Source organism: Aptenodytes patagonicus, chromosome 4 (genome assembly GCF_965638725.1).
Source record: "Aptenodytes patagonicus chromosome 4, bAptPat1.pri.cur, whole genome shotgun sequence".
Taxonomy (NCBI): domain Eukaryota; kingdom Metazoa; phylum Chordata; class Aves; order Sphenisciformes; family Spheniscidae; genus Aptenodytes; species Aptenodytes patagonicus.
In genome coordinates this window covers 47,270,451-47,287,959 of record NC_134952.1, presented here as the reverse complement: position 1 = coordinate 47,287,959, position 17,509 = coordinate 47,270,451, and positions in this window count along the sequence as shown.

Below are 17,509 nucleotides of genomic sequence, written 5' to 3'. Positions count from 1 at the left end.
TAAAAAATTTCTTCCTTATATCTAGTCTAAATCTACCCTTTTTTAGTTTAAAACCACTACCCCTTGTCCTATCGCAACAGGCCCTGCTAAAAAGTCTGTCCCCATCTGTTGTGGTTTAACCTCAGCCAGCAATTGAGCACCACACAGCCACTCGCTCACTCTCCCCCTACCCCTGGTGGGATGGGGGAGAGAATCAGAAGAGTAAAAAGTGAAAAAACTTGTGGGTTGAGATGAGAACAGTTTAATAATTGAAATAAAATAAAATAGTAGTAATAATAATAATAAAAGAATATACAAAGCAAGTGATGCACAGTGCAATTGCTCACCACATGCTGACCGATGCCCAACCAGTCCCCGAGCAGCGGCTCCCCCAGCCAACTCCCTCCAGTTTATATACTGAGCATGACGTCACATGGTATGGAATGTCCCTTTGGCCAGTTTGGGTCAGCTGTCCTGGCTGTGCCCCCTCCCAGCTTCTTGTGCACCTCCAGCCTTCTCAGTCGGTAGAGCATGGGAAGCTGAAAAGTCCTTGGCTAGTGCAAGCACTACCCAGCAACAACTAAAACATTGGTGTGTTATCAACATTATTCTCATAGTAAATCCAAAACACAGCACTATACCAGCTACTAGGAAGAAAATTAACTCTATCCCAGCCGAAACCAGGACACCATCTTTCTTATAAGCCCCCTTTAAGCACTGAAAGTCTGCAATAAGGTCTCCCCGGAGATTTCTCTTCTGCAGGCTGAACAACCCCAACTCTGATATAAAACAGTGAGTTAACAAAGTTCAATGGTAAATGCAACAGTGGTTTAACAAGATTCGATGGCAAGGTACACTTGATTATTTACTGCATAGGGGACAGGGTCAGACAAAACTGTCAGGGAGACCCTCCCGTTGAGTCATGAGGTTCAGAAAGGACCCCCTTGCTTTCTAAACTCCTCCTCAGAGAGGAGTCTAGGTGTGCCTAGATCCAATCCTAGTCCCAGCCTTGGTCAACAGTTTATATCTAAAGGATTATATATGCGCAATTAATCCTTTATATCACTTAGCTAAGATTTCAATGTTTAGCATGCTATTAGTCACTCACTAAGGATCTGTCAAGGAATCAGGCAAGGAATCTCTCAACTTGGAGGAGTAACCTTGAGAGGTGTCCTTGCTCAAGGGGAGATCCCGCTGTGCAGCCCACTTCCATTCAGGAGAGCTCAGTGGGCCCCGGGCTGTCCACTATTTATAGAGTAAGATGATTGACTTATAATCATATTTGCATATCAGCAAGACATTTGAGTCACTGCTCCAGACAGCCCTTGGCTACTATGTTGCCATCCATCCCCAAAGTCCAGCATAAGCTGGATGCAGCCATCATGATCCCCACTGGTGGTCATTGCTTACACGGGGAGCGGGGGGAGCACACCGTTAGAGCCACACTTCCTTTGATCTGGCTCAGGATACGGTTGGCTTTCTGGGCTGTGAGATCAGACCTCTGGAACAGGGAGAGTGCATGCACATCATTTTTCAAACATTTCAATCATTCATAAAATCTCCAAGTTCAGACAATGTCAAAAAATTTCATGTTAGTCTCAAATTACTTCTGGTTACCTTGAAACCTTATCTGATTTAATAAAATGTTTACAGCAAGTAGCCCTTACACTGAAAGGAAGTTGAAAAGTCTCATTCCGGCACAAAATGATTCCCATATGTTTATCTTTGACATTACCAGGGTCTGTAGGTGAATCCAAGCTCATTTATTGCAGCAAGAGTCTGTAGGACTGTCCCTAAAATCTGAACCTGTCCATCATAAGAATTTTTGCTGTCTAAGAAGCAGTGCCTCCAGGCTGTCGGAACAAATACAGCTGTTTTATTTTCCAGCCATCTGTCTAGACTGAAATACAAAAATAATATACAACTTACAGCATCTGTGACATTTAGTACCAGAGTTGTTAATGATAGAGGGTCAAATTCAATAAAAAACAGATCTTAAAGCCTTTCACTCTGGATATAAATGATTATTTAGTTTGAGTCAAACACTTTATTGTTGACACTTATGTCATAAAATACTTTATTACTATTAATGTTTTGGAAATGACTGGTCTCCTCACATTTGAAGTGTGAATATTTAGAAAATATATATACAACTCTCAGGACTGACCCTTGAACAGTGGAAAAACAAAAAAGCTATGTTCATTTAATAATTAATCCCCAACAAATAAATAATTAAAAATGAAAGTTAAATAACTGCATTATCTAGTGGCACAGTTATGTATTATCCATAATGAACATATCTAATCCTTTACAATCTCTAGATGCAGCTAACCATTTTTGTTAGGTTAGCAAATGTGACGCCCATCTACAAGAAGGGCCAGAAGGAGGATCCAGGGGACTACAGGCCTGTCAGTCTGACCTCGGTGCCAGGGAAGGATATGGAGCAGATCATCTTGAGTGCAATCACGCAGCATGTACAGGACATCCAGGTGATCAGGCCCAGTCAGCATGGGTTTATGAAAGACAGGTCCTGCTTGACTAACCTGATCTACTTCTGTGACAAGGTGACCCGCTTAGTGGATGAGGGAAAGGCTGTGAATGTTGTCTACCTAGACTTCAGTAAAGCCTTTGACACTGTTTCCCACAGTATTCTCCTGGAGAAACTGGCTGCTCATGGCTTGGACAGGCATATACTTTGTTGGGTAAAAAACTGGCTTGATGGCTGGGACCCAAGAGTTGTGGTGAATGGAGTTAAATCCAGTTGGTGACCGGTCACAAGTGGTGTTCCCCCAGAGCTCAGTATTGGGGCCAGTTCTGTTTAATATCTTTATCAATGATATGGATGAGGGTATCGAGTGCACCCTTAGTAAGTTTGCAGACGACACCACGTTGAGTAGGAGGGTTGATCTACTTGAGGGTGGGAAGGCTCTACAGAGGGATCTGGAGAGGCTGGATTGATGGGCCAAGGCCAATTGTATGAGGTTCAACAAGGCCAAGTGCCGGGTCCTGCACTTGGGCCACAACAACCCCATGCAATGTTACAGGCTTAGGAAAGTGTGGCTGGAAAGTTGCCTGGTGGAAAAGGACCTGGGGGTGTTGGTCAGCGCCCAGCTAAATAAGAGCCAGAGGTGTGCCCAGGCGGCCAAGAAGGCCAATGGCATTCTGGCTTGTATCAGAAATAGTGTGGCCAGCAGGACTAGGGAATTGATTGTCCCCCTGTACTTGGCCCTGGTGAGGCTGCACCTCGAATACACCTTGTTCAGTTTTGAGCCCCTCACTACAGGAAAGACATTGAGGTGCTGGAGCGTGTCCAGAGAAGGGCAACGAGGCTGGTGAGGGGTCTGGAGAACAAATCTTATGAGGAGCGGCTGAGGGAACTGGGGTTGTTTAGCCTGGAGAAAAGGAGGCTCAGGGGAGACCTTATGGCTCTCTACAACTACCTGAAAGGAGGTTGTAGTGAGGTGGATGTTGGTTTCTTCTCCCAAGTAACAAGTGATAGGACAAGAGGAAAATGCCTCAAGTTGCACTAGGGGAGGTTTAGATTGGATATTAGGAAAAATTTCTTCACTGAAAGGGTTGTCAAGCATTAGAACAGGCTGCCCAGGGAAGTGGTTGAGTCCCCATCCCTGGAGATATTTCAAAGACATGTAGATGTGGTGCCTAGGGAGGGACATGGTTTAGTGGTGGACTTGGCAGTGCTAGGTTAATGGTTGGACTTGATGATCTTAAAGGTCTTTTCCAACCTAAATGATTCTGTGATTCTATTCTCAAACTCTCAGTCTTTCTGAGTTTGCAGTCAGATGTGTTGTTCCAGATGCAGCTCAGCTAGTTAAAAAAGTTAGTTCATAGCTTCTCCCAGGATGTCATCACCACTGCTATTTGCCAGCCTAAGAGCACACTTAGTCATTACTGACTTGCTTCTGTAAAATTATCAGGGTTAGAACCCCCCCCCCCCCTACAATTAGCTTATGCTAATGTGGAATGCTGATACCTAGGTTAAACCAATAGATCTGAGGGGATGTTAATGGGAAGGAAAGGGTGATTGAAGAGTGGAGAACAGTATTGGCTTAACCCAGCTCATCTGCAGGCAAAAAAGGCACGTTAGACCATTGTCTTATATGATCCCAAGGATATTCTTATACTCTACTGTTCCCTGTACTTAAGCACAGTAATGCCAGCTGGACCATGAGATGCATGGTTAATAAAATAATATGTGAATAAATTATTTGCATAAGCTTTATTCTAACATACTAGTGCTTCACTTGAAGTTTGGTGGTCAAGAAAAGGACCAAAAAAAAAAGAGTCAGAAGCACGTGATCACTTTGGATGGCCAGCATATCTGATCAAAGTGATATAGCTATTTTGGATTACTATTGAGGAACACCAAGGAGAAAGAGGAGACACGTGTAAATTCAATGCTTGCAATTAATGACAGTTTATAGATGATTTTAGACATGAATTGAAATTGAAATGAGTTCCCTTGTGCCACAGAAGTAATATAAATCTGTTGAAGCTCTGAGCTAGGAAATATTATTCTATAGGAGATGTAGCAAAGGGTAGTGTTTTATGTCTTTTTAATAGTAAGTCTCCAAAGTTAAGAAACTTTGGACCAAATTTATACTGTTTTTATGGTGTGAATCTGACTTTTTAAAGCTCATTTAACCTTATTAATGTAACTGATGTTATAAGGGTATTCCTCAGATTGCAGTGATATAAACACACTCACACGCTCAGGGTTGAGTCCCACATTAGTACTGATGGAGTGAAAGGGTAATAAGAGTGTAAATCAGCAAAGATCTAAACCTTTTAATCTTTTGAACTGCCAACTTGGCTTAAAAGAATTTTACTCACAATTGGAAGTAATTTTGGAAAGATTTAATCCTGTATTTCCAAACAGTTAAAATTACATCCAGCCTAACATCACCAGTTGTATTGGAATTATCACAGAAATTAGTTCTGTACATTTTTTTTTTATTCCACTACGTGTGCCAACTGAATTCTAACAGCTGTACAAAGACTTTAAGCAGTACCTTAAGGTGAAAATTCTTGTGATTAATTGTTTCTAAACCACCCTTAGCATAATAAATATGTAAATATTGGATAGTTTTTCAGTATGTCTGCTTTTATTCGATATTACCAAAAATAATAAGATAAAGATCAATTTAAACATACATTAATAGAAAACAAGCAAGTTGTAATGCTTTCATTTGGAAAAGGCAGTGCAATTAAAAACAGGCAGCTGTTGTGGAAAACGTAAGGCTTAATGGGCAAAGCTATAAATCATGATCTATAGTGAGAGAATGCAATTTCTTGAAATGGATCAAGCCTGAATTAAACCTTCTCCAAAAGTGCACTTTTTAAGTTTTTTATCTAGCTCTATGTGATATGCAAAATGTCACTTAAATGGTAGCCAGGGATATAATTTGTACTTCTCATGAGAAAACAGAAACAGACTTAAAACTAAAGAGAGTGTGAAGCACATTGGACATTCCAGTCATCAATTCTTCCTCACGATATCTCTACAAAGTCCCTTTTTACTGCAGTTATTTTTTTTTTTGTACTAGCATTGGACATTTCATGGTATCTCTGGGGTCTTTGAACTTCATGGGATCATATATCTAGGAGCAGCTTTGTACCACAGACCAGTAAAAAAATAGGGAACAGCATTATTTCAGAGATGATTTTCAGAGTGAGAATGTATATGAAGGTTGTCCTGGTTTTGGCTGGGATAGAGTTAATTTTCATCCTAGTAGCTAGTATATGCTGTGTTTTGGCTTTAGCATGAGAATAATGTGATAGCACACTGATGTTTTAGTTGTTGCTAAGCAGTGTCTATACTAAGTCAAGGACTTTTCAGCTTCCCATACTCTGCAATCGAGGAGGTGCAGAAGAAGCTGGGAGGGACCATAGCCAGGACAGCTGACCCAAACTGGCCAAAGGGATATTCCATACCATATGATGCCATGCTCAGTGTGTAAGCTGGGGGGAGTTGGCCGGGGGGTGGTGACCGCTGCTCGAGGACTGGCTGGGCATTGGTCAGCAGGTGGTGAGCGGTTGCATCACTTGTTTATCCTGGGTTTTGTTCTTCTCTCTCTTTGTTGTTGTTTTCCTTTTCATTACAATTTATCATTACTATTATTACTACTACTATTATTATTATTATATTTTATTTAAATTATTAAACTTATTATCTCAACCCACGAGTTTTCTTACTTTTGCTCTTCTGATTTTCTCCCCCATCCCACCCGGCAGGCAGGGAGGGTGAGCAAGCAGCTGTATGGTGCTTGGTTGCCAACTGGGGTTAAACCACAAGGTATAGAGAAATGTTTATGTCGGGGAAAGCGTTCAGCTTATCAGTACAGACTTACATTGGCAGCCCCTCACTCCTCTATGAGAGGGTTGAGTAGCAAGTTAACTGTTATGTAACATGACTGCAAGTATGAATACGTTAATGATTCATATGCATAAATTATATGAAGACAAATCATAGGGACAGATCATCAATATCTGACCTTGCCCCACAGCAAAAGAATGTTAAATTGTCAATGGAATAACCTGGGACGGTCTTGGGCAATAACCTCCTAGCCTCTTCATGAAACTGTAGAAGCATAATTCCTGACAGATTTTTTACCTCCTGATGCTTTCAGCATCCTGTTGCATAGCAGCGTAGCTTCAGTTCTGGGAGGCCCAAGATATGAAGTCTTTAACACCTCCCTGTTCTTCCACCTTGCTGGAATAAGAAAGGAATTCAGCAATGTCACAGACATTGTTTTCTTTATGTATGCCAGAAATGGTGGCAAACAGCAGAGACGGCTGGGATGATACTTGTATCTTCTTCAGTTACTGGTGGCTTCATGCAAGGTAAGCTATTCCTCAAAAGGTGAACTTACACAGGTAAGAAATATCCATTCTATTGGAAATTATTGTTTAAGTCAAAACCTAACTGCATGTCATTTTCAGTGTCAGCTGTCTGTGTCAAAATCTGATTGAACAGGTTACTGTGGGGTTTATTTCAATGCTAATAGCCATGCAGTATTACCACTGGTGCTACAAACAGGAGCACAAGGCAGATGGGTGCTGTCATTTTCAGAGCTATTAGCAATCCAGAAACTGAGAAAGCATGGAAAATAACCCCAAATATGTCAAGAAATAGAAATGATTAAAATTCAGGAAATTATTTAAAAAAAACCCAAACAAACAAACAACAGAAATAAAAACCAGAGACCAAGTATTGAGCAACATGCTCAATTTCCTAATCCTTTTTGATAGCCTATTAAGGCCTGTAAATCCACAGTACGAGAGACAGACACACACACATTTTAAAATTTAGTTACACTTGGTTAGAACTGTAGTATTCCACAAAATGGATAAACCCAGAAATGTTTCAGGTTTTATCCTCATTATCTGAGTTGTAAAATGATAAACATGGAAAGATGCTGTGTAGCTACTAAACATTTTTAGGAAATTGAAGCATTCTGATTATATATAGAAAAAGGAGATTGTCGATTGAAGTTTTGAGACTTCATTGAGAAATGATTGTCAGATCCATGGATGAAGGGAACATGTGAGTGAAAGTATATGTGCACATATGTATAAGAAAGACAAATAGCTCAGTTTGTTTTACTTTTGTATGTAACCAGCATTCAAATCATGCTTTGTGTGAGTCTGGGCTATGCATTCGGAGTTTCTCACAGCACATTGCAGTGGGTTGGCCCTGGCTAACAGCCAAACCCTACCTGGCTGCTCGCTTACTGCCCTCCCTCAGCAGGGCAGGGGAGAAAAGAGGAAGAACGGGAAGGAGAAAGCTCATGGGTTGGGATAAAGGCAGGGAGATTACTTACCAGTTACTGTCACGAGCAAAACAGACTCAACTTGGAAAAGTCAACCTAATCTATTGTTAATTAAAATATGTAGTTACTAATTTGGATAGTGGGAAACAAAAAGACAAATGTTAAAGCAACATCTTCCCCCCCAGCCCCCCTTTCCCATGCTCAACATCATTCTTTCATTCCTGACTCTTCTACCACTGCCCTAAGTGGTGCAGGGGGTAGGGAGGTTACTGTCAGTACATGGTGGTTTCTCTCTACTGCTCCTTCCTCCTCACACTTCTCTGCTCCAGCATGGACCCTCCACAATCTGCAGGAGATATCTGCTCTGCCATGGAGCACCTCCTTCTCCTCTGAACATGTCCGCCTCCTCCTCTGACCTTGGTCTTCCCTCTGCTGTTTCTCACTTTTTTTGTTCCATTCTCCTCTCTCTGTATGGCATTTTATGCCTTTTTAAAAATACGTTTTCATGGAGGTGCCATCAGCTTGGCTGATGTGCTCAGCTGTGTCCTGTGATGGGTCCACTGGAGTTGATTGGACCTGGGTGTGTCTGGCATGGGGCAGCCCCTGACCTCCTCCCACAGGGACCAGCGCCACAGCCCCCCTGGCTGCCACCTTGCAATCTACACCCAAAACACACATGGGAAAGTGTAATGAAAAAATATTGAAAATTTTTGGCTTCAACCTAAGTTAGAGCTGGAAAATTTTATAAAATTTTAATCATATGGGAAATCCAGTTCCTTTCCAAATTTTTTGTTTCTCTCTGGTATGCGTCACAGGAGACCACTTGCTCTGCGTTTAATGTGAAAGCTGAAACTGCAAAACTGTGATACCATTGGTTAAAAATTAAATGACATGATCCAGAATACAGCTGTGTGGCTGAGCCTTTGTTTTCAGAAAACATAATTTCTTTTATTCCTTAGCACTGCTAATTGAAATTGCCATCTTCCCTCTCCCCACCAAAATAATTCTGAAGTGTAACACTGATTAAGAAGAGAGAATATATCACCTCTGGAAAACTTAACCTTAAAGCTTCTAATTTTCAATAGCTGAGCTGCCATTAACCAATTACTTTTATTGTTTAGTGCTCAGACTTTAACAGCTTTTAAAAATGCTGTTATAAACATTAGTTGTTTATGATCCTGCAGTTGTAAGACACAATGCTATTTGCAGCTTGGCAGCTATTTCATCTCTGATGACTGTGAGATAGATCATATATCTCTGCATGGAAGCTCTTCAGTAGTATTTTGTATTTTCTGCCATTAGCAGTGAAGCTGTAGGTCCGATCACATCCATTTTGGCACAGGAGTCTGTTCTTCTAGTTCACCTTTGCTGCAGTTATTAGAAAAAATATCTTGGATTTTAGTCAGTGCACTAAGTATTCCGTAAAGATTAGTAATCACTCAGCTCTGGCATGATGCTAGCAGGAGAAACAAAAGGACTTTGTGTTTGACCTTTTCCAACAGGAACTTCCAAGTCTTAACATTACAAGATTTGCTTACTTACAGTTTTAAAGTAAATAACTACAAAATGTTCTGCTATAATGCTGAATGATTTAAAAAAAAAAAAAAAAAGAAAAGAAAAAAAAAGCTATCAGCAAAGAGATATTCAGCTGCTGCCCAAAAGAAAAGGTACTTCACACAAAGCATAGAGGAAACCAATGTGCAGAAAAGAAGCAATCCGAGAGGAAAACTAGTGCAGGAATGACATAAGAAGAGTACTGTATGTGCTGGATATCATAAAGGCTGGACAAAGGAAATTAAACACCTTCACTAGACTAGCTTACTCTTTAACGAAACACAAAACTGTCAACAAGAAGAGAAAATGTCACCAAATGTCAGCAGCAGAATAACCACAAAATAAAACAGAACATTTTCCTTGATATAAAAGCTGCACAAACTCCATGAAACTCTCCCAATCAAGTTCTAAAAGAAGAAGAAAAAAGCCTTAGGGAGTAAATGTCAATGCTAATAGACAGTCAAACAGAAAACAGCCCTATTGGGACAGAATGAAAAATAAATTTCTCACAAGTAACATCCAAGTACAGACTGACCTGAATGAATGACCTGGTACAGGAGTCTCCAAATTTAGAGGGAACAAAATTTTTGAATTGGAACACAAGGTAGTAAATTGTGTCATGAAAAATTAGATGCTCTGTGGTAGTGTATCAGTGAGTTGTTCTGTACAGTGGAACTTATGTGCTTAGTACTTTTCTAAGTCTTTCTCTAGTGTAAAGAAAAGAAGCATTTATCTTTCCTGCAGTTAGATGCTTTAGTCCTTTGACAACGAAGAATAAGTTCAGTCCATTAATACAGAAGGCATCCTGGGCTCAAGTACCTGGAGAGCATGAAACTTGTTTTCCGTTTTCCTCTGCCTAAAGATGATTTTCACCATCATTTTTTTTTCAGACACCCCTCCTGTGTGTTCAGGGGTGAAGTGAAGAATGAAGACCTCATTACCACCTCCTGAAATTTTTGTCCTTTGTATGAAATCAAGACCTATTAATATAAACTATGAAACATCCATAATCTATCAACCTATGAATAGTTTTGGGGTTTACATAAGTGTACTATGTATATACTGTATACAGTAGAGGAAAGGAAAAAAGATGTAGGTAAAGGGGGGGGGGCGTTGGTAGAAAAGATGTATTGCCTTGAAACAAATGGAAGATTCTGTTTCTATCAAAAAGGAAAGAAACCAGCTCAGATAGATGAGATTAGGTCTAATGTTACTGCCACAGAATCAATGACAAGATCACAAGCCTCTAGGCTTTATGGCTGCTATGAGTTTAGTGGCATGTTTGCAGGATCATCATCAACTTCCAAACAATGTGTTATGTGCCTCTGCTGGCTTTGGATGCCAAGCTAGGTTCTGAGGCTGTAAAAAAAAAGGGAGAAGGGGGAAGAAAAAGAAAGAGAAAGTAAGAGTCAAGAAGCCCTGCATCAATGTAATGCTTGAAGTAGGAAATATCTATATTGCCCTGCCAGTGATTACAGCAGGAGTAACTAACCTAAAATTTTATGACTGGTTGTACTGGGTTTGGCTGGGATGGAGTTAATTTTCACTTAAGAGATGTAAGACTTAGGTTCCTCCCTTTCTCCCTCATCACTTCCTCCTGATCACCCTGACACTGTGTTTTCTGATTCCTGCTCCTAGACTTTCTCTCTATAAACCAAACAAAAGGGTTGAGACAGATCAGGTGGGATTGTGAACCCCGCAAGATGACAAAATACTTAAAAACAAGTCACTAGCACCCCTCAACCCCCATCTCCACAAGCTTTATGTGTGTAGCATATTGATGATGAACAGCAGCATCAGAACAGAATGAGCAAGTGGCCATCCCATTCATTTCCCCTACCTTTGACTGTTAAAGGCTCCAATCCTCAAAGACTTATGCTCCATGCGTATAGTCCCACTGAATTCAAGAGCAGAATTTATGTTTGTGTTTATTCAGTATACGGCCCCTTCAGGCTTTTCATCCATGGACAGATGCAGCCAAATAAAAGCATCCAGAATCACAGAGGTCCTGCTCTCCATGGCAGTTTTCCATGGTGTTTTTCATTCCAGCTCTCCAAATTTTATTTTATTTCCATTGAAATTACTGGGAAATTTAAAGGGTGATTTTAAGGCCTGTTATTCATTGTGAGATTAATGGGGACATTCTGCCTCAGATCAACAAAGTATACACCTAGGGATGAAGGAAAGTTTGTGAGCTCCGAGGATCTTGTTCACTAGAAAGGAGGAATGTTAGCTGGTGCTCCAGTAATTAATGGTTAAATTACCCTTGGGTAGTAGGTAGTAGGTAGCATAACTTTACAATCTGGTAGGTTTAAATTTCACATCTAATTGTAGCCGTGGGAGCTAGAACACAGGTTGAAGTCATAATGAAATTACCATAGGGAGGAAAAGACTAATGAACTGAAGTCCAGCAAAAGTTATAGCTACATTGCTGTCATCTTGAAAATCTGTAAATAACAACTTTGAAAACCATTGAGGGCACTAGACAATGGATTTTATGTGTATATAAGCATGAAATGTGGATTGGGAGGAATAATTGAGTTTGCTATATTGTCAGGTATGTACTTGGAAAAAAAAATCACTTGGTCATCATTTAATCTCCTTTGCACACCTTTTTCATCTTATTTGCATTTTTAATGCAAAAACCCAGACCATATCTCTTCAATCATACTGAATTGGTTTGTGTCAAATAGTTAGTGCATATACAACTTTGTAAGTCTTTTAATTCTTCAGCAAAAGACTTAGAGGAAAGCATAATAATCCTCTTTAAGTTTTTGGTACTTGGAATTTCAAAGTCAAACTTTCCCAGTTTTATTAAGAATTCTGAAATCTTGGTTTATTGAATAGTAATTCTAAACCAGCTTTTTAATGAAGTGGCCTGTTTTAAATCAAATTATCTTCAGTTAATAAAATACAGATGAGTGAATCCAGTGCTTTAGCAAATGTAGCTGAAAACTGATCTCTGTAGGTGTCTTTTCTTCAAGGTCTTTAAATATGATTTTATATATTTTTATTTTTTTTAAAAGTTCCTGTTCTGTGGAAATGTCATATGAATATCAAGTATGATCCTTTACCTGCTATAGAAGTTTGACAAAATGCCACTTGACCTTCCAAAGGAGGCCACAGCCTTTACTTGTTATATAAACTTAAATGCAGTTGATGTGACTTACCTATATAACATCATCTTCCCAGGTATTGTGGGCTTTTTCAGGTATTATTGCTGTATCAGCTATATCAGCTATATAAGTATCACCTATATCAACAGTATTAGTTTCTGTTTTACCCAGACCTGGGTATTGCCTAGCCTGTGAATCGTTCCAATAGCGGAGATTCCATTAGTTTACTGATCAACCTGTGCCATCAGCTCAGTCCTTATCATCTCAATTCTTTCCTAATATCCTGTCCTTTTTGCTGGAACAGAAACCTGTTACTTCTTGCCCCGTACACCACTGTAATGCAGGAATAAATTATTTTCCCTTTGTTCCACAGCCTTTAGCATGATTAAAACCTATCCTATGTCCCCATTCAGTTTTGTCTTTAGGTTAAAAAGCCGTCCAGTCTTGTCTTCTTGTGTTTCCTGGACCCCTGACCACCTGCTGATATTCTCTAAGCTGTATCCAGTTAATTCCCATCTTTCTTGGACTGCAGTAACCAAGTCTGCTCTATTCATGAGGGCTGTGCCCATGATAGTTAGAGCAGGGAACAAGTGTTTAGACTCTGATGCCCTATAATTCTCATATCCTTTTCTGCAGATCTGCTACCTAGGCAGTTTCTTCCCATCCTGTCCCCTTTATCCTATATGTATTTGGCTGCTGTTGGCCAAGTGTAATGTCCTGCACCAATTTCCAGTTTGTCATCTGCACACTGTCCTGAAATTTAGGTGCCATCCCCCTTACCTCAGTGCAGATTCACTAAGCATCCTCTGCCCCATCATCCATGTCATTAATGAGGTCACTGAATAGATCCTAACTCAGTATAGACTTCTGTATGTCCCCCCAAAACACACTCTGAATTTCATTATGTTAACTGCTCTCTGGCTACAGTTATCCAACTACTGTGTAGCAATTAAATCAGCTTCAGCTTCCTGGCTTCTTATGAGCGTATATTATGACATTGAAGTATATGATGTGTACTACTTCTGCAGAATGTTTGCAAATAGTTTGCTGGAGTATTTATCTCACAGTTTTCTCAGAACTAAGCATGAGCTGGCTATATTTCTTTAGTTGCCCTTTGCTTGTTTTTTAGTTTTTTCCATTAACACTATACTTACTACATTTACTAACATTCGATTCATGCTTTTCCAGTCTTTGGGTGCCTAACTCCTCCTTGATAATTTTGCAAAGAGAGTGTTTCTGTGAGTTTTCAGATCATCCTTTAAGTGTCTCAGGAAGAAATTAATCAAGTTCCAAAGCTTTGAAAATATATAATATAGGAGTTACTCTGTAAACTTTTCCTTCCCTGTTCTGGGCTGATACTTTACCACTTTACCACAATAACTTTACCACTTTTTTGTTACTATTAATTAGTATTAGGTAGCTATATGCTTCCAATTTATTGTTTTAATGAAGACTGATGCAACCAAGTGAAACATTTCAGCCTTCTCAACATCACCTATCACTTACTAATTTTTTTTCCTCCACTCATTACCACATTAACACTTTCCCTTATCTTTTTCCAACTATGAATGCATTTAGTTGACTTCTGTATATCACAGTATTTTACATATCAATCAGTTATCCCTGCATTTTGCCAATAACTGGTACGACTAGATTGAGGCCATTTTCTCAAAAAGTGGTTAGTGGGTATAACGTGAAGATATTAAGAACTGGATAATAATAAATTTCCTTGATAATTCCTTACAGTGGTGGATCACACAAAACATGGTTAATAATTTGTGCTTTATTTCCAGTTTGAGTTTTTCTGATTTAAGCCTCCAGTCATTAATCCTCTCTTTGGTACGTTTCCTTTGCTAGATTTAACTGCCAGTCTTTTCTTTGTGTGAAGGCACTTGTAAGCTATGATCAAGTCATCTTTCAATCTGCATTTCGTCTCTGAGAAATCAGTCTGAATTCTCCTTGCAAAGGTCTACCTCCAACAATACATCTGTAAACGTACCTGGTTTTATTCACTGCTTCCTATTGATGTATGTCCTAGGATAAGATTAATCCAGTTCTATGATGGCTGTTAAAGGGGTGGTCAAGGTGGTGAAATGTGAGTGTAAGGGGTAAAAAACAGCTGATTGGCTAAAGTGTGAGGTTTGGAGGTAAGTGGTGCTAAAAATGTGAGAGGGAAAGCTAGGAGAGGAGTGAGGCAACGGGAGTTCCTGTGCTGGGACTAAATAAACAGTGTAAAGATAATTTCAGCCTTTTTCTGCCTTTTTTTTTTTTCTTTTTTTTCTTTTTGACTATCTGGCCAACCTGAATTTTGGATTATGTAGGTAATACTTGTTCAAAAAAATTAAATTTCATTAACATCCCAAAGATTTACAAATTAACTCTTTTTGTATTTTCGGTTAATTTTCAGAAGGTGAATGAGCCTGTCTGAACGCTTTGTTTTGACACATAGCCCTGAAATATAATCATCCTCAATTTCTGCATATATGATTTAATTAATAAAAGATATAGTAAGCAAGAATATAGATATAGATGGCAAGCATCTAAAATAGCACAAACCAAGCCTGAAAGTTAAATTTCTACACTTGAAAAATATGATGATATTATGATTTTAAAGGGATACTTTTAATCCCTTCCTAAAACATCCCTTGTAGCATATACATTTAGGCATTGTGTACAGTCCATATGATGACAACTTTGATTTCAGGTAAATTTAGAAAAAATATGGGGCCCTAATTCAGGACCAGGTACATATTAAGAAATTAATGACAATAACAACAACGCCCCCCAACTGCTTATTCGTTATCAATTTCTCAGCTTATCTCCAGTGCAGTAATAACTCAAGCTATCTATATTTGAATTAACATCTCATCACCTTAGCTGTAATACAAGCAGTCACATTGCAAAAATAGAGTTAGAACTACACAGGAGGGCTGGATTAGTAACATAAAACAGTTTCATCAGCTTCTCAGAGTGCTTGGTACTCCAGTGCACTACTAGGTTAATCAGGAACACACAGCTGGCATTATTTTCATACTGGTAGATCCTTTTTGAATTTAAAGTCCTATTTAACCTGAGGTGGTAACTTATGTATGTACATGAGAATGGAGGTCTCAGCGAGGTATAACTCTTCTTGTTCCACGACCCAGCGTTGCGCTGAAAACAAAAGCATGAAACAGTCAAGCTCTTCAGTAATACTTCCATTGGCCCTTAATTTCTGTTTTACTTTATTCTACCATCAACCTTCTTCGTACAATAAAACACATAATCAAAGCAGGGAGCTAAGATAAAAGTGAAAAAAGGCACTAGAATCTCCACTTTGTGTTTTTTTTTTTTTTAACAAGCTTAGTCTTTGATCATTTCCCATTTGATCAAAGAGTGCTTTGATGCTCTTTGAAGAAGTACTGAATTATTGAAATAAAGATATAGAATTTGATTCACATTTTCATCCAAAGAAAGTAAGTGAAAGAGCTGGACTGGTAGTTTGAAGTAGATATGTCTAAGGATATACAAATAATTGGAAAAAAACACATAAATAAAAAAGGAATATAATCTAGTTACAAACAAAAGTGAAAAGTGGGAAAGAAAGCCAAATATATAGTTTATTTCTCCTAGAAAATGTGTTTCTAACTGCCAGTCAAACTGCGATAAATGTCTTCAGCTTGGAAGGAAATGTATACTTATGAATATCAAAGTGCAAAATGTATTGCAGATCCATGCCTGAACAATATTTACCACAGCTGGAACAATTTCATTGTAAAGAATGCTAGAAAGAAAGGAAGAAAAGGCTAGGAAAAAACAAGTATATTTTTAGCCTTCTGTGTTGTTTGTAGAGTTGCATAGTAAGTGAGGTGAGGTTTTTTGTGGGTTGGTTTATTTGATGACTGAAGTGGAAATTGGTAGAAATGCCTTAGGTAAAGTTCAAACTTTTTTCCAAAGTCATCAGAATGAATGTATGTAAAGTCTGTAACTTGGGGTTAAACTCATGTTTTCTGGCCTTAAATGAAAAACTTCAGTTTCATTTTGGAGGGTGGATGGTGGAGGGTAGCCAAGAAATCAAGTCAAATTTCAAAGTCCATGTTCTTTTGGCTTTTTTCTTTTTTTTTTTTTTTCTTTTTCCTTTTTTTCCTTTTCTTCAGTCATCTATTTTTGACCTCATAAACGACTCAGTGTTATGAAGTATCAGAAAGAGCAGATAGAAAAGCCTGGAAGTTGTGTTTAGTCTAGGAAAAAAAGGCTGCTGTTCATTCCAGTTATGACACATATTTTTTGATTATCTCAGCTTTGCTGTAGAACAGTTATTTAATGAATACTTTGTTTAACTTGTAATTATTGATTTAATAATGCAACAAATGTAGAATGATTGATTACTCCCATTTTAGGGAGAATGGCTACAATGCTGAAGCTGTGTCTCCCCTAAAGAAACTTTCATGGTAATCACCTTTTAGATCTCTGTGATTTGATTGAAGTTGTGTTAGTAGAAGTTCTTGGTATTCAATCTTTTGAGCAAAATCTTTTCCTTAAAGAGAGATTAACTTTTTTTTCAAAGTAGTATGAAATGGTGAGGAGTCTTCTTACTGTAGGTGGTAGGATAAGATTAATGTTAGAGTGCTTGCAAGGTTAATTTGGCTCTGATAGTAAGTCCACCTAACAAAGCATGGAGAGAGACAAATGAGATCTCTGCTAAACAAACAAAAACAAATTTGGGAAAGAAATCCCAAACAAACAAACAAAACCCAGACAACCAGTTCTTGAACATGCAGAAGACGAACAACAGAGAGCAGAAAGAATACACTCTGAGGAAGGAGGAGAAAGATGCTACATATTTGGGGGAGAAGGGGGCTGAAAACAGTCCCAGTAGTGCACAGAACACAAGGGCTCAAAATAGAAAGGACAATACAGCTGACTCCTACACCATCTGCCCAGCAGAAAACAAGTTATTGGAAGCAGCCTGAGATGATGACTTTGAGTATTTTGCAGGTCTTTCAGGCCTTCTCCTCAGAAAATTACTTGACCTCCTAACTCACTGAAGTCATCTTTATCATCCTAATACTCTTTTTAAAGAACTCTTGG